Source organism: Ranitomeya imitator, chromosome 5 (genome assembly GCF_032444005.1).
Source record: "Ranitomeya imitator isolate aRanImi1 chromosome 5, aRanImi1.pri, whole genome shotgun sequence".
NCBI classification, from domain to species: Eukaryota; Metazoa; Chordata; class Amphibia; order Anura; family Dendrobatidae; genus Ranitomeya; species Ranitomeya imitator.
The window spans coordinates 425,082,479-425,101,412 of record NC_091286.1 but is presented as its reverse complement, the minus strand read 5'-3'; the positions used below and the strand labels follow the sequence as shown (position 1 = coordinate 425,101,412).

Here is an 18,934-nt window from a genome sequence, read left to right as displayed (position 1 = left end):
AAGGAAACTGTTAATAGTCTTGTAAATTACTAATGCTGTAAACAAAATTCATACAGATGATAAGTGAGAAAAGAAATGGTCAGAGTTTTCTGGATGAAACTTAGACGATTCTTTTTGTGTTCATATGAACTTAGCCTTCCAATAATAATAATGGAGCATCTTTACTTAGAACTCTACATAGTGCAATTCCTTTGTTATTACTCCTGTAAAGATAACAACTCCCCATTTAGACAGGTTGGGTCCACTGCCATAGAACAATGGCCAAAGGTTGGGTCCATTGCCATTGAACGATGGCCGAAAGTCAGGTCAGCTGCCATTGAACGATGGCTGAAGGTAGGGTCTGCTGCCATTGAACGCTGGCCGAAGCTCGGGTCCATTGCCATTGAACGATGGCTGAATGTTGGGTCCAGTGCTATTAAATGATGGCCGAAGGTCGGGTCTACTGCCATTGAATGATGGCCGAAGTTCGTGTCCACTGCCATTGAACGATGGAGAGTAGGCTATATGACTGCTGATCGGTGGTCACTTAATGGCCTATTTAGACAGGCAGACCACACTTCCATGTGCACAGAATGAGTTCTTGGCAGCACTTGTCCTGTTTACATCGGATGATGAGCTGCTGAGAGCCATATTTTCTAAGCAAGGTTAAAAAATAACCTCATTCTCCTCTGAGATGAACTAGCGTTTTACTTGTTCTTTGGGTAAATGCCAGTTTGTTTACACAGAACCAACTATTGGCATGTCTCTTAATGGGCCTTTACTGTTCCTATTTTCAATGGTCTATGTCCCTCCAAACTGTGACAGCGTCCAATTACTGCCATGAAAAGTCAAGCCTTTTCAGATGCATCCCATTCGCCAAGTACCTATTTGTGAATTAATTTACACATTTCCAAGAAGAATTCCAGAGTAACAGTGCCATGTACCCTATAAGAACGTGATCTAGCATTGTTATTTTATGCAAGGTCTTAACAAAAGATACATGCCAGGAAATCTGAAAGGACATTTTTAAGGGGGCTGACAGGACAATTTTTAATTCCAGTAAAATGTGGATAGAGCTAATGAAAAAAATATTTCAATTGACCATGCACAGATCTTATTTTGGGAGACATTTATCTAGCAGCTTCTCCCATTTGGAATGCATGTGTTAGAGAATGTATTCCTCGTGTTGTTGTCTGCGTGGCTCTGTAGTTACCAAGCAATCTTAGACTTCTTCCAGTAAAGCCGTGTGGAGAATGTGATCTTTAAACTCTAGATTGCAACTAAAAGTTTATGCCTCTCATGACAACCTGGTTTCCAAATGTTATTTAACGGGAAACTCTGTCTTTGATCAGATCTTCAGCATGAAAATACTTCTGTTCCACTTAATTTGGATATTTTGTCTTTGGGCAGAACACTAAATGGCTAGGCTGATTCAGAACTGTATCCCCGGACAATAAATTCCCACTACCCATAATCATAAAGCTTGGAGCTATTTTGGTATACAAAGTTATAAAAAGGAGAATATATGATCAAGACATAGCTGATTGTGGTTCATGACATTGTAAGAGACTGTCGTATACCTGTCCCTGAAGACAACAATTTGTGTAGTGTGAATATTGGCATGTGGTTTCATTGTGTTTTATTGTGTAATATGACATTTTTAATGTGAAATGTGACTAATGTACAGTGTTATGTACTGATGCTGCTGTGTGGGTACTGTTATTAACTCTGGTACACTCAGTTCAGGTGTAGGGTAAGCATAGAACATAGTGTAGTGCTTAAGATAGTGACTTTAGGTATAGAGTAGGGTTTAGGACCCAGAGTAGAAGCAGATAGGCAGTGGTGGGCTTTGTTAGCATTCAATAATAGGAATAGTGTAGGAGACATTTAAATGTTTGGGACCAGCCCTGCATGGGAGGGTTCAAGGTCAAGTTAAAAGGGAAACCACTTTCTGGTTTAGAGAGATAGAGTAAGAGTGAGGTTCTTGACAAGTTGAAGTTCAAGCTTCAGTGGGAGTGCATGTTATTCTGACAGCATGATGACATATCAAATTTCTTTCAGACCCTCCTGTAACGTCCGGGCCCTATGGACTGAACCAGGCAATGAGGAGGATGCCTTAATACCTTCCATACAGAGGGTGATATCACAGATATTGGAGAGTGCTGTGTCAGATACTGCGTGTTACAAATTGATGTACTTGAACTGTCCAGTAAACTTGAACATGTTAAAGTGAACCGAGTAACCCTTGATGTGTGTGCGACAGATCCAGAAACTGAGGACGTGGATGCAGTTGAGGCCTCCAGCCTACAAGTGATTGCAAAGCAAACTCCACAGCACAACACATATAGACTGGGACAGTGTGTTTGTGGAGTGTCAGGGCATTCTGCTACTGCCCTAGGCACGTTATGAGTTGGCAGGATACAGTGATGTTATGGACGGGAACTTGGCGGGAAGCAATTTCCTAGTGCCAGCTCAGGGTCCAGTCCAAGGTGCCACAGACCAGCAGGGCTAGTTTGACCCAGCACAGCCTAGCCGAATAGCCCCAGTATCAATTGTAAATCCTGCCTCCGCTGTGTCAAACCAGTGGGGTGCCTTGCAGCAGGGACCCTGCTTCATCACATGACCAAGTTCGATGGTAGTAACATGGGCCTTCAGGATTTGATGCAGAGGGTTCAGAGTGTGATTAAAGTGTGTAACCTGACCCCGGAGTTACAGGTGGAGGTAGCTCTGGTGCTGTTCGGGACCTCCTTCGAGGATCACCTACAGAAGCTGCGACAGGTAGTAGGGTGGTGGCGAGACGACAGACTTGAGATCAAGCCCAGAAAGTGCCAACTGTTTCAACACTGAAGAGTACTTAGGAGTCGGACATGTGGTAACCCCGAAGGGAGGGGGTGCAGCTGGCTTCCAGCAATGTGGACTCTGTCCAGAAGTGGCCTCTGCCAAATACCCTCTGGGACGTGAGAGTTTTTAGGTCTGCCTGGATAGTATCCCAAATTTATGTGTAGATCATATTTGAAAAAGTGCTTCTTCTGAACCTGAAATGCATAATAAAACTACTTCTCCACTGCCCAGAGTGTGAATTATAACTCTCTTGTGGCAGTGCAGTCAAACTAACATCTTTCCTCCATTTCATTATGCTTCAAACTTTGTGTGAAATGTTTTGTGAAGGTCCTGTTCTGTTCCAACATGACAATGTAAGATGCCCAAGCGAGCTAGTCGTGGGTGAGCTCCTGTTTCTACTTGCTCCGACATTCTACTGACAACATGTGTCCCTGATCTTTTGTAATGCTGTGTGTGGAGTGCATCACACTTACTTCAGGGCTGCAGGCCTCCATGGGCTCCAGGCTTTTCTCTTCTGGAACCTCGGTAGTAGTAACTCCAGGGGACACAGATTCCATAAAAACAATTTTTACTTGACAAATGGCAGTATTTACAGTCACATGTAGAGGATATACCCTATGAGGTGGCATCTCTCTCACAGGTACTGGACACAACTACAGCCCTGGTTCTCGGTAGAGCATCTCTTTTACTATCTTCTCTAGCTCTAAGGAATCTTCTCTACTTGTAGCAGTATATTTGGATTCCATCTCACTCCACCTCTGAGAGCTTGAGTCCAAAATCTCCTGCAGCTTTGCAGAAGGAGTGTGCTCCTGGGTCCTGACATCTATCTCGAGGTTCCCAGGCCAGCAAGGGGAACCTCGAGTATTAGACCCACATTGACCCTAGCAACCTCTGTCCTGCGACTGCTACTAGATACTTCTCTCAATTAACTCGTCCCTTCCTGAACTTGGCAATAACCCTCAGTTCCCCCTCTCCAATCTGGACTGGTTGTTATCCCTCACACTGCCTTTATGCCTGCTGTGTTTACTGGGAAAATTTCACCTTTCAGCAAGCTTTATTAGGCTGCCAAACTCAAACAGTAACACGGATGTACAGTAAGAAGTACGTCTGGTATGAATCCTGAACTGTTACCGTTCAGATTCGCTTATCCCTATTCAGAACATATCAGTTGGGGTCAGGTGACATAAGACCTTAATTTTTGTGAGAAGGTGGTCTGATTTTAAACACCCTTTCTCCCTTAGCCTTTGCATGTAGCTTTTAGCAGTAGTATACAAATATGTGACAAAGCAGACTTGTTGCACCGTTGGCACCTGCTATATACATGAAGGGTTCTAGCAGGATCGCGGGATGCAGTGACAGATGGGAGGCAGAGCAAGGATTAACAGGTTTATTTACAGGGGAATACTCCATGCAGGGAGGTAAAGAATAAAACAGTATAAATGTTAAAGTGAAGTACAACCGTTCAAATAACAGTTCGGTGGCAAGCGTATCGGGAAGTTCCAAAACTACAGCTCCTGCTGTGAACTCAATAGCGCCAGCAACGGCGGTCGCGGTGTCCTTACTAATGGGGTTCATCACACAACAATACCCCGTCTTCTGGTGACAGTGTTGGTCTCCGGTACCTTCCACTGCCCCTAATCCATATACTGTAGTGGCTAACTAATGGTGAGGGCCACAGTACTGTATGAGCCCAGCGTGGCTCTGCTTACATAAGCTAGCAAGGTTTGGGTCGATATTAACCAGCACAGTCAGGGGTAGCTGACGGTCAGACTCTGGTCTCTGTCAAGCAGCATGCGCACGGTACACACTGTCCTGGAGTGACTGGCACCTGGCTTTATGGCGGTCACCGGGCACACACTGCCCGTCTCTCTCCCCCTGGACCCCGCTGGCTACGGCGGGCTACAGCGGTCGCTGGTCTGTGTGGTGCTGGTGCTCTCTGGACGGAGCACTCCTCCCTTTGGCTGCTGCAGCATCCGGCATGGCTCTGCTCTGCGGGCATGGCTCTGCAAGACTCTGCTCTGCACAGCTCTCTCTGCTGGCACAGCTCTCTCCACAGGCAATGGGGGTACTTCTATACAGCCCGTCGCCAAATCAGTCCACTCAGGTGGGGAAAGCAGAGCACGCTGCTCACCGTTTTGCGCGCTGCTCTCTGCGCTGCTCTCCGCCGACGCCAGACTGCTCTGCTTTCCGCGCTTTCCTCCCCCTTACTTCTTGGCTGCGCGCTTCTTTTTCTCTCCCCGGCTGTTATGATACGGTGGTCTAGGAGCAACATGGAACGAGCTCTGAAGGAAGTGGTAACTGTACTGACCGCAGTCCCTAAGCTCAACACAACACTAGAAGTAGCCGTGGAATGCTCCTAACTCTCCCTAGACATCTCGTCACAGCCTAAGAGCTAACTACCCCTAAAGATAGAAGCAGGAAAGCTATCTTGCCTCAGAGAAAATCCCCCAAAGGATAGATTAGCCCCCCACAAATAATGACTGTGAGTGGAGAGGGAAAAGACATACACAGAATGAAACCAGGATGAGCACAGGAGGCCAGTCTAACTAAATAGATAGGACAGGATGGAATACTGTGCAGTCAGTATAAAACACTACAAAAATCCACGCAGAGTTTACAAAAAATCTCCACACCTGACTAAAGGTGTGGAGGGCAAATCTGCCTCCCAGAGCTTCCAGCAAGACAGAATTAATTCACACTGATAAGCTGGACAAACATAGAAAGCACAGAATGGATAAGTCCACAATCTATGGACAGAAAAGGGCAAGCAAAAACTTAGCTTAGCTGAACTGGTCAGGATAACAGGGAACTCCAAAGAGATGTGAATCCAACCAGGAACCATTTACAAGTGGCACTGGCTGAAGACAGAACCAGACTTAAATAGCCGAGCAGAAGAAACGATAAGTGGAGGCAGCTGATGACAGCTAACTCCAAGGAGCAGCCATACCACTAGAAACCACAAGAGGGAGCCCAAGAGCAGAACTCACAAAAGTGCCACTTACAACCACCGGAGGGAGCCCAAGAGTGGAATTCACAACACCCGCCCTCCTGAGGCAGCAGGAAACTCAGTCTCACTAGAGCTTCCCCGAGGCTGCAAGGGAAGGTCCGCCTCCTCAAAGCTTTCCCCCAGGAACAGAGGATGCAGCCCTTCCAGTTCCAGACCTGGCATGCAGATACCCGCGGTCCGGTCTATCTCCTTACATACATGCAAAAAACACCAGTGTGAATGAGCGAGATGAAACGGTGTGCCAGTCTTCTGCATCCTACAACTGTGTATATCTTCAGATTGGCTATATTAGACAATTTTTCCCAGAATTACCCTTTAACTGACGAATAAATCATCTTTATAAGAGGGTTCAGGGTAGATTGATGATTTTTATGGCTTGTTATGTAAATTTTTCCTGAATCATCAGTAATTCCTGGAGATATAAAACATGCAAACTATTTCATTTCAGATTGCGATTTAATCTGTACACTGGGTGGAGGTTTCTGGGAAGCATTCAATTAAAACAATGTGATCCATGAAATAAGGTATGCCTCTGTAATACATATTAACCAATGCACGGCTCGCTTATAAGTATTTCCTGGAAACTTCCCTCAAAGAAACAGCATTAACGCCTCGGGGACTCAGTAGTCGTTAATAGGATCACTTGTAAGCTGATTTCTGGTACACAGAGGAGGGGGCTGAGCTGGGGGTTTTGTCATCATTCAGATCCTAGAAACACAGGTTGTTTCCTCCCCTCCCCACTTCCAGGCATTTTTATTGGTGAAATGAAGAGAGACAGGACCTGAGTATTGCTCTTCTTCTAGAGGTTAATGACCCAGTTAGCAGCTCTTGGCTGCATTTCCCGACATTTTGCAGACATCAAGGCCGTGTCTGCCTGCCAAGTACATCCTGTTCCCTGGAGCTCTTCCAAACCTTCTCCTATTACTGTGTAATGCGACAAAAAAGGGAGGAGGGCTAGGGACCAGCCAGAGACAGAGAGAAACAGGCATAGATCTAGCCTCAAGGTTGCCAGGAGACAGTACCTGGACTAAACACCGGCAGGAGAGGGGTTAATCAGGCACTCCGAGTGGAGAACGCAGGAATCCAAACTCTATAAAATACATAGAACTTTCATTATTCTTAGAAACAGTACAGGAAGTATTTTGTGAAGGGAGCAGGCCACAAAAAACAGATGAAAGATTCCTGTGCTGGGCTCACATGTTCCTGTTGCTGACACTTGAGTTCTGAATTGAGTTGGGATTAGTCCGCTGATAGGAGATTCACGAACAAATACCGCATTCAATGTGACATTTGTAGCTCTGATACCCAGACAGTCCCGAGGCAGAGACTAGTATGGCGGCTCCATCTTTTCACAGGAAACTACGGTATATCATTTACTGCATTTCGAGCTGAGGATGTGTGGGCATCTTTAGAGGAGAAACAGAAATATTATGATAATTTGGCTGGAAAAAAATGTTTGCAACGATCTTCGGGCATTTTGCTGAGTAAGGCTATGTGCACACATATAATGGTCCACCGCGGATTTTTCCGCAGCGGATTTGATAAATCTGCAGGGCAAAAACGCTGCGTTTTTGCTGCAGATTTATCGCGGATTTACCGTAGTTTTTCTGCGGATTTCACTGCGGTTTTTCAACTGCGGTTTTCTATAGGAGCAGCTGTAAAACCGCTGCGGAATCCGCAGAAAGAATTGACATGCTGCGGAATGTAAACCGCTGCGTTTCCGCGCGTTTTTTTCCGCAGCATGTGCACAGCGTTTTTTGTTTCCCATAGGTTTACATTGTAATGTAAACTCATGGGAAACTGCTGCGGACCCGCAGCGTTTTCCGCATCGTGTGCACATACCCTAATAAAACTCCATTGGTTTTCCTTATTATTTTGTGACTACAATCAACTCTTCCTCGATCTTTACATCATGGATTGCTTCATGTATACTAAGAAGTATCAGGCCTCAATCACCTCAGTATTTTTGCATCAGTACTTGTATGCCAAAACCAGGATGGTCTCCAAAGCACAGAACAGGTGTCAATCTGTCATTTATAGGTTTTCTCTGTTAGGCCACATTCACACGTTCAGTATTTGGTCAGTATTTTAAATCAGTATTTGTAAGCCAAAATTAGGAATGGGTGAAAAATACAGAAGTGGTGATGTGTTTCTATTATACTTTTCCTCTGATTGCTCCACTCCTGGCTTTGGCATACAGACACTGATGCAAAATAGTGAAATGAGGCCTCCGACAGCACGGAATAATATAGTGACGTACCCCAAATAGAGAGACATAGAAGAGTGTCCAGGGCACGGGGCTCCTTCCATCAGACCCTTTCTACCTTATTTTTGCATGATCCCCTAATGTCACCATTGGCACATTGATGCATTGGCTCTTCACATTCTGTATTTTCTATCTTTGTACAGTATGTCTAAAGGTACCTTCACACTGAGCGACGCTGCAGCGATCCAGACAACGATCCAGATCGCTGCAGCGTCGCTGTTTGGTCGCTGGAGAGCTGTCACACAGACAGCTCTCCAGCGACCAAAGATGCCGGTAACCAGGATAAACATCGGGTTACTAAGTGCAGCGCCGCACTTAGTAACCCGATGTTTACCCTGGTTACCAGCGTTAAAGTAAAAAAAACAAACACTACATACTTACCTTCCGCTGTCTGTCCCCGGCGCTGTGCTTCTCTGCACTGGCTGTGAGCGCCAGCCAGCCGGAAAGCAGAGCGGTGACGTCACCGCTCTGCTTTCTGGCCGCTGTGCTCACAGTCAGTGCAGGAAAGCACAGCGCCGGGGACAGACAGCGGAAGGTAAGTATGTAGTGTTTGTTTTTTTAACTTTAACGCTGGTAACCAGGGTAAACATCGGGTTACTAAGCGCGGCCCTGCGCTTAGTAACCCGATGTTTACCTTGGTTACCAGTGAAGACATCGCTGAATCGGCGTCACAGACGCCGATTCAGCGATGTCTGCAGGGAGTCCAGCGACGAAATAAAGTGCTGGACTTTCTGCAGCAACCAACGACATCACAGCAGGATCCTGATCGCTGCTGTGTGTCAAACTGAACGATATCGCTAGCCAGGACGCTGCAACGTCACGGATCGCTAGCGATATCGTTCAGTGTGAAGGTACCTTAACTTATTGACTTTTTATCACTTATATTTCTGCTAATTTATCTAGCTATTGATTTCATCTGTACTTTAGCATTTATTTTACCTGAATCTTAGTCGTATCTTCATTTTTCACATACATATTTTTGTTCAACCATGGGGATGTTTTTGCTTGATGTTTTGGGGAGTTTTCTTGATTATTATATCCATTCCCAGTATGTCAATGGTATACTTTTAATTGTCCTTTATTATTGGTTAGTGTTATGTTTCTACTTAATAAATCATGCTTAGTTACCGTATATACTCGAGTATAAGCCGAGAATTTTAGCCCATTTTTTTAGGCTGAAATTGCTCCTCTCGGCTTATACTTGAGTCATTCCCAGGGGTCGGCAGGGAAGGAGGAGCGGCAGCTGTCTAATCATACTTACCTGCTCCTGGTGCAGTCCCTGCACGTCCCTGGTTCCCCGGCAGCTTCTTCCTATATTGAGCGGTCACATGGTACCGCTCATTACAGTAATGAATATGGACCCGACTTCACGCCCATAGGGGTAGTGCAGGGTCCGCGAAATGAGCAGGTGAGTATGACGGGACAGTGCGCGATATTCACCTGTCCCCCGTTCCACCGTCGGCGCCGCTCCGTCTTCCGCATCCTCTGCAGTGACGCTCATGTCAGAGGGCGCGATGACGCGATTAATGTGCGCGCCGCCCTCTACCTGAACAGTCAGTGCAGAGGACGCGGAAGACACAGCGGCGCTCGGCGGTGGAACGCAGACAGGTGACTATAGCAAATGCCAGGGGCCTGAGCGACGAGAGGTGAGTATGTGATTTTTTTTTTAATCGCAGCAACAGCATATGGGACAAATGTCTGTATGGAGCATCTTATGGGGCCATAATCAGCATTTGTGCAGCATTATACAGGGCAAATGTGTCTATGGAGCATCTTATGGGGCCATAATCAGCATTTGTGCAGCATTGTATGTGGCAAATGTCTCTATGGAGCATCTTATGGGGCCATAATCAGCATTTGTGGAGCATTATACGGGGCAAATGTGTCTATGGAGCATCTTATGGGGCCATAATCAGCATTTGTGGAGCATTACACGGGGCAAATGTGTCTATGGAGCATCTTATGGGGCCATAATCAGCATTTGTGCAGCATTGTATAGGGCAAATGTCTCTATGGATCATCTTATGGGGCCATAATCAGCATTTGTGAGGCATTATACGGGGCAAATGTGTCTATGGAGCATCTTATGGGGCCATAATCAGCATTTGTGCAGCATTGTATAGGGCAAATGTCTCTATGGACCATCTTATGGGGCCATAATCAGCATTTGTGGAGCATTATACGGGGCAAATGTGTCTATGGAGCATCTTATGGGGCCATAATCAGCATTTGTGCAGCATTGTATAGGGCAAATGTCTCTATGGACCATCTTATGGGGCCATAATCAGCATTTGTGGAGCATTATACGGGGCAAATGTGTCTATGGAGCATCTTATGGGGCCATAATCAGCATTTGTGCAGCATTGTATGGGGCAAATGTCTCTATGGAGCATCTTATGGGGCCATTATATAGGGCAAATATCTCTATGGAGCATCTTATGGGGCCCATCATGAACTGTATGGAGCATGATATGAGACGTATTTTGTATGGAGCATGTTATGGGGCCATGATGAACTGTATGGAGCATTATATGGGGCTCCTGATTCAATATGGATATTCAAAAACCTACTGATGTCTTAATTAATTTTACTTTTTTTGGTATCTATTTTTATTTTTGACATTTACCGGTAGCTGATGCATTTTTCACCCTAGGCTTATACTCGAGTCATTAAGTTTTCCCAGTTTTTTGGGCAAAATTAGGGGTCTCCGCTTATAATCTGTCATGATATGTACTTTTGCCCTGTCCTGTATTTGAATAATATGCCATTTGATGTATGTAACTGTTCTCTGGTTTCTATTAGCTGTAATTTATGTATTTTCTTGTGCTGGGAGTTCACCTGTAACAATATGTCTCCTTCCCCCAATACTTGCAGCCCTAAGCTATAATGTAATTAAGCTTTGTCAACATCACTAGTGGAGGAATAGCCATTCTTCCTCACAGCAGGCGGCTAGTCAAATGTACATATTACATAGACTACTTGGAGCCCACCAGTCTAGAATCTTCTGGTGGACCCAACCATTGAATAGAAGGTGTGACCCCTACACCCCTTCATGGGCGGATCCCAGGAGCTCAGACAATCCATTCTTATTTTGAGATCAGATGTGAGTTGATCCTGGAAGGAGAAGGAGTGGGGATTCTTAGCTGAGGCAAGACCCCACGTCCAGCTGTGACTGCGGAAGCGAACGGGGCGAGACTTGAGCTGAGGACATATCTCGTTGTTCGTGAGATTGTTTTGGGATCCATTGGACTAATTGTGGACTATTGCTTTGTTACCTGGCACAAGGATTATCGGGAGGTGCTCCCGAACCTGTTCCGTTGGACTAATTGTGGACTCTGTAGATCTACCTGCATGTGTTGTTCCAGCGTTCTTGATAATAAATCTGTGGAATCATCCCTTGGCCTGTTGTCCCTTCTTGCTATGCCGTACACCCCGTCACAAACTGGTTGGCAGCAGAGGGACCAGAGCAGAAGGAATGGAGGACAAAGGCCCATCAACATCGGGAACCAGCACTGCAGAGTACAAGAACTGGACTGCGGTGAACCTACAAACAAAGGCCCGTGAACTGGGAGTCAGCTACAAGGGACTCTCCAAGGAGCAGCTTATTGAGGCTTTGGAAGGAGTTCACCTGCAAGATGACGCTGAGGAAGGATCCTCACAGCAAATGGAGGAAAGACTGCAGCCAGAGGTAAATACCCAAAAAAGTCAGTGGGTTGTGTGGTACGAGGAGGAGTTGGCATTGCTGGGAGAAGAGGCCACCATAAACTATAAGAAAGAGGCCATTCACCGAGCTCAGGAGAGGGAGAGGGAGGCCATTCACAGAGCCGAGGAGAGGGAGAGGGAGGCCATTCACAGAGCCGAGGAGAGGGAGAGGGAGGCCATTCACAGAGCCGAGGACAGAGCTCAGGAGATGGCATTGCTGGAGAGGCAGATCGCTTTGGAAGCAGCTAGAAGCTCCAGACAGACTCTAACCCCAGCACCCACCATGAGGGAACTCCCCAGAGTGTCCCGCAAAGACTTCAAGTCCTTTAATGAGGCTGCAGGCGACATTGAGGGCTTCTTCCAGGACTTTGAGCATCAGTGTCGATTAATGGAAGTCCCAGAAAGGGACCGAGTCCGACATCTGGTGGGGCTCTTAGAGGGTGGAGCTGCCGCAGCCTATAGAGCTATGGACCCTCAGGGGAACTGTGAGTATGCGGATATTAAACAGACTATTCTAGAACATTATGCTGTTACCCCAGACACTTACAGGACTCAGTTCCGTACTTTAGCTTGCGATGAGGAAGTGTCTTTCAAGATGCATGCCCACAGACTCAAACAAATATGTCATCGCTGGCTGGAGGCAGAGGAGGCCTTAACCTGGGAGACCTTCCTCCAGGTAATCCTAAAAGAGCAGTTTTACTTCAAGTGCCCTGCTGAGATCCGGGAATGGGTGCGTGAGAGGAGACCAGCCACTGTGGAGGAAGCTGCAGCTCTAGCTGATGAGGCTCTCACATCAAGCCTCAGTGGAAAAAACTACTATTCAGTGAGAAAAAAACTACCAGCCCCCCAACGCTGGCGGCCCCTGGTCCTTCGGCCTCCAATATTTACCATCCCACTAGACCATCAACTCATGGTGACCTTCGCGTGACTGTGCCCCGCACTACTCCTGCTCCACCTTTGGGAATACGACGTGTAGGAAGAATCCCAGAGCGTAGATGTTATGGATGTGGGCAGCCTGGGCATCTGCAATTCCAATGTCCAGGTGTTCGGAGGCAGAACAGCTACAGACCGCCTTTGCCTGTTCATTATTTACAGACCCCCTAACCAGGAGAAGAGCTGGATTCAGTCCCTGATGACTTGTCAAGTGACTCTGATATCCTGGCTCCCCTACCAGGAGCCTATGGGGTGCGAGCCCCAGCCAGCTGTACTTCTGATCTTCATCACAAACATCTACAGGAGGTTGTGCTGGATGACCAAAAAGTTGTTGGCTTCCGTGACACTGGGGCTTTCCTCACCATAGCCGATCCCCGAGTAATTCAACCAGAAGCAATTCAAAAGGGACCAGGAATTGCCATTGAATTGGCTGGAGGCACCCAGAGATATATTCCAAGAGCGAGTGTGACCCTGGATTATGGCTTTGGGGCCAAACAATGCATGGTCGGTGTGATGAGCGGCCTCCCTGCAGATGTTCTTCTAGGAAATGATGTGGGAAATCTTCATTGCAACTTTGTCGGTGCGATAACCAGAAGTCAAGCCAAGAGAGCAGCGGATGTGGACGTGTACAACCCATCCATGGAAATGAGGCCACCAGAACTGCCGTCACAGCCGGTGAGTGATTCTTCTTGTGGGGATAATATGAATGTTACTTGGGATAAAGTTCAGTTTAAACAAGAGGTAGAGACTGACCCCACCCTTGCTAGTTTTAGAGCTCAGGCTGAGATAGGGCAGCTAGGGGAGAACGGGGAAAGAATTATCAGAGAAAATGGACTTTGTGAACGATTTAATGGCACTCTGAAGAATATGCTAAGGGCCTTCACTGACAGAGATTCAGACTGGGAGAAGTACCTACCCCATCTCTTGTTTGCCTATCGGGAAGTTCCCCAGGAGTCCACTGGGTTTTCCCCCTTTGAACTACTCTATGGAAGAAAGGTCCGAGGGCCCTTAACCCTGCTCAAGGAATACTGGGAGGGGCAAGTTGAGGATACAGGAGCCCCTGTTGTCCCTTATGTCCTAAAGCTGCGAGAAACCCTGGCTCAACTTGCTAGTTTTGCCCAGAGTAATGTGCGGATGGCTCAAACCAGACAGAAGACATGGTATGACCGTAAAGCACGCTATCGGGAGTTTGTAGAAGGACAACAGGTCTTAATGATTGTTCCCCATTGGCAGAATAAACTGCAAACCACATGGGAGGGTCCCTTCCGGGTTCTCTGAAAACTAAATGACACCAATTATCTTCTTGCTTTAGATGATCAGGGGCTAAGACAAAAGACTGTCCATGTGAATATGATTAAGGAGTACCATGACCGGAACATTCCAGTGATAGCAAGCTGTCGGCTGGCTTCAGAAGATGGTCAAGAGGATGAGGACTCCCTACCTGATCTCTTGGAAGCAGCGAGAGCCCCATCCACTGTGGAACAGGTTCCACTGGGAGATCACCTGGATTCCTTACAGAAAAAACAGATGCTGGGAGTGCTTCAACAGAGACAGGCTGCTTTCTCATCCCAACCTGGTCGATCCACCGTCACCCAACATCATGTGGACACTCAGGGTATCCGTCCCATACAACAGGCTTCTTACCGGGTACCTGAATCAGTTCGACACACCATGCAGCACGAACTGGAGGAGATGTTACAGCTTGGAGTAATCCAGGCCTCCCATAGCCCTTAGGCCTCTCCTGTGGTGTTAGTACCCAAGAAGGATGGGAGTACTCGGTTTTGTGTGGACTATCGACGACTAAACGACCATACCGTCAGTGATCCTTACCCAATGCCCCGTATTGACGAACTTCTAGACCGCCTGGCTGGGTCCCGATATGTCACTACCTTGGATCTCAGTAAGGGATACTGGCAAATCCCTCTGACGGAGGAAGGGAGAGAACAGTCCGCTTTTATAACCCCATTTGGTCTGTATGAATTGCTAAACATGCCCTTTGGAATGATGACTTCCCCTGCAACCTTCCAGAGAATGGTGGACCAGATCCTCCAGGGATGTGGTGACTTTGCTTGTGCCTACTTGGATGATATCGCCATCTTCAGCCAGACGTGGGAGGAATATCTGAAACAAGTAGCCGTTATTCTTGACCTGCTTCTTGCAGCAGGCCTAACCATTCGACCAGATAAATGCCAATTGGGGATGGGTGAAGTCCAGTACCTAGGGCATAGAGTGGGAGGAGGGAAGCTCCATCCTGAGCCTGCCACAATCCAGGCTATTAGAGACTGGCCTGTACCCCAAACTAAGAAACAAGTTATGGCTTTTTTGGGCACTGCCGGTTATTACCGAAAATTTGTTTCTCATTTCAGCACTGTGGCCAAGCCTCTTGCCGACCTGACCAAGAAAATGATGCCCCGGCTGGTGATCTGGACCCCAGCCTGTGATGAGGCTTTTAACCGGCTGAAGGACGCTCTGGTCTGCGACCCTGTTCTGGCTGCTCCAGACTACAAGAGGAGATTCATTGTGCAGACGGACGCCTCTGCTTATGGACTGGGAGCTGTACTCAGCCAGGTGAATGCAACTGGGGACGAGCACCCCATTGCCTACCTCAGCCGGAAATTGCTGGACCGAGAAGTGGCCCATGCAACTGTTGAAAAAGAATGTCTGGCTGTAGTGTGGGCCCTCAGGAAACTAAGACCATATCTGTATGGACGAGAATTCACTGTGGTTACTGATCACAATCCCCTCATCTGGCTGAACAGAGTCTCTAGGGACAATGGACGCTTACTACGATGGAGCCTGGCTCTGCAGCCCTATAACTTTACCATACAGTATAGTAGAGGCAGCCAACACCAAAATGCAGATGGACTGTCCAGGCAAGAGGAGCCCTGAGCCCGGTCAGCCATGCCTGTGTGTACTTAACCAGCGACCTGTAGAGGTCCCTAGTACGTACACAAATTGGGAGGGGAAGGGATTGTCATGATATGTACTTTTGCCCTGTCCTGTATTTGAATAATATGCCATTTGATGTATGTAACTGTTCTCTGATTTCTATTAGCTGTAATTTGTGTATTTTCTTGTGCTGGGAGTTCACCTGTAACAATATGTCTCCTTCCCCCAATACTTGCAGCCCTAAGCTATAATGTAATTAAGCTTTGTCAACATCACTAGTGGAGGAATAGCCATTCTTCCTCACAGCAGGCGGCTAGTCAAATGTACATATTACATAGACTACTTGGAGCCCACCAGTCTAGAATCTTCTGGTGGACCCAACCATTGAATAGAAGGTGTGACCCCTACACCCCTTCATGGGCGGATCCCAGGAGCTCAGACAATCCATTCTTATTTTGAGATCAGATGTGAGTTGATCCTGGAAGGAGAAGGAGTGGGGATTCTTAGCTGAGGCAAGACCCCACGTCCAGCTGTGACTGCGGAAGCGAACGGGGCGAGACTTGAGCTGAGGACATATCTCGTTGTTCGTGAGATTGTTTTGGGATCCATTGGACTAATTGTGGACTATTGCTTTGTTACCTGGCACAAGGATTATCGGGAGGTGCCCCCGAACCTGTTCCGTTGGACTAATTGTGGACTCTGTAGATCTACCTGCATGTGTTGTTCCAGCGTTCTTGATAATAAATCTGTGGAATCATCCCTTGGCCTGTTGTCCCTTCTTGCTCTGCCGTACACCCCGTCACAAACTGATTGGCAGCAGAGGGACCAGAGCAGAAGGAATGGAGGACAAAGGCCCATCAACATCGGGAACCAGCACTGCAGAGTACAAGAACTGGACTGCGGTGAACCTACAAACAAAGGCCCGTGAACTGGGAGTCAGCTACAAGGGACTCTCCAAGGAGCAGCTTATTGAGGCTTTGGAAGGAGTTCACCTGCAAGATGACGCTGAGGAAGGATCCTCACAGCAAATGGAGGAAAGACTGCAGCCGGAGGTAAATACCCCAAAAAGTCAGTGGGTTGTGTGGTACGAGGAGGAGTTGGCATTGCTGGGAGAAGAGGCCACCATAAACTATAAGAAAGAGGCCATTCACCGAGCTCAGGAGAGGGAGAGGGAGGCCATTCACAGAGCCGAGGAGAGGGAGAGGGAGGCCATTCACAGAGCCGAGGAGAGGGAGAGGGAGGCCATTCACAGAGCCGAGGACAGAGCTCAGGAGATGGCATTGCTGGAGAGGCAGATCGCTTTTGAAGCAGCTAGAAGCTCCAGACAGACTCTAACCCCAGCACCCACCATGAGGGAACTCCCCAGAGTGTCCCGCAAAGACTTCAAGTCCTTTAATGAGGCTGCAGGCGACATTGAGGGCTTCTTCCAGGACTTTGAGCATCAAAGCAGCGGATGTGGACGTGTACAACCCATCCATGGAAATGAGGCCACCAGAACTGCCGTCACAGCCGGTGAGTGATTCTTCTTGTGAGGATAATATGAATGTTACTTGGGATAAAGTTCAGTTTAGACAAGAGGTAGAGACTGCCCCCACCCTGTTATGATAAGGTAATTCAGTACCACAATGGACATAGAGGTCAGAGCACATACAGTGACTTGACAATAACCCAAAAACATAGAACGAGCACTGAGACGTGAAAACTTTGCTGACCGCAATCCCTAATCCTCTCCAACCACAATAGAGGCAGCCGTGGATTGCGCCTAAGGCTCCCTATGCAACTCGGCACAGCCTGAGAAACTAGCTAGCCTGAAGATAGAAAATAAGCCTACCTTGCCTCAGAGAAATACCCCAAAGGAAAAGGCAGCCCCCACATATAATGACTGTGAGTTAAGATGAAAAGACAAACGTAGAGATGAAATAGATTTAGCAAAGTGAACTGTTTCTGAACAGAGCGAGGATAGGAAAGGTAACTTTGCGGTCAACACAAAACCCTACAAAAACCACGCAAAGGGGGCAAAAAGACCCTCCGTACCGAACTAACGGCACGGAGGTACACCCTCTGCGTCCCAGAGCTGCCAGCAAGCAAGAAAAAACAAATAGACAAGCTGGACAGAAAAAAACAGCAAACAAAATAGCAAAGCAGAACTTAGCTATGCAGAGCAGCAGGCCACAGGAACGATCCAGGAGGAAACAGGTCCAATACTAGAACATTGACTGGAAGCCAGGATCAAAGCACTAGGTGGAGTTAAATAGAGCAGCACCTAACGACTTCACCACATCACCTGAGGAAGGAAACTCAGAAGCCGCAGTACCACTCTCCTCCACCAACGGAAGCTCACAGAGAGAATCAGCCGAAGTACCACTTGTGACCACAGGAGGGAGCTCTGCCACAGAATTCACAACAGTACCCCCCCTTGAGGAGGGGTCACCGAACCCTCACCAGAGCCCCCAGGACGACCAGGATGAGCCATATGAAAGGCACGAACAAGATCGGGAGCATGGACATCAGAGGCAAAGACCCAGGAATTATCTTCCTGAGCATAACCCTTCCACTTAACCAGATACTGGAGTTTCCGTCTTGAAAGACGAAAATCCAAAATCTTCTCCACAATATACTCCAACTCCCACTCCACCAAAACCGGGGCAGGAGGATCAACAGATGGAACCATAGGTGCCACGTATCTCCGCAACAATGACCTATGGAATACGTTATGTATGGAAAAAGAATCTGGAAGGGTCAGACGAAAAGACACAGGATTAAGAACCTCAGAAATCCTATACGGACCAATGAAACGAGGTTTAAACTTAGGAGAGGAAACCTTCATAGGAATATGACGAGAAGACAACCAAACCAAATCCCCAACACGAAGTCGGGGACCCACACAGCGTCTGCGATTAGCGAAACGTTGAGCCTTCTCCTGGGACAAGGTCAAATTGTCCACTACATGAGTCCAAATCTGCTGCAACTTGTCCACCACAGTATCCACACCAGGACAGTCCGAAGACTCAACCTGCCCTGAAGAGAAACGAGGATGGAACCCAGAGTTGCAGAAAAACGGCGAAACCAAGGTAGCCGAACTGGCCCGATTATTAAGGGCGAACTCAGCCAAAGGCAAAAAGGACACCCAGTCATCCTGATCAGCAGAAACAAAACATCTCAGATATGTTTCCAAGGTCTGATTGGTTCGTTCGGTCTGGCCATTAGTCTGAGGATGGAAAGCCGAGGAAAAAGACAAGTCAATGCCCATCCTACCACAAAAGGCTCGCCAAAACCTCGAAACAAACTGGGAACCTCTGTCAGAAACGATATTCTCT

The 18,934-nt window shown here is 47.4% G+C and overlaps 1 long non-coding RNA gene across 1 annotated transcript in view; it reads left to right on the top strand.

The window, feature by feature from the left end:
• Positions 1-18,934, top strand: part of LOC138680787 (uncharacterized) — an 84,002-nt gene that overhangs the window by 51,295 nt on the left and 13,773 nt on the right. The window contains exon 2 of the long non-coding RNA XR_011321771.1: positions 6,276-6,351. This is a non-coding gene — a long non-coding RNA (uncharacterized lncRNA). The remainder of the gene's footprint in view (positions 1-6,275; positions 6,352-18,934) is intronic.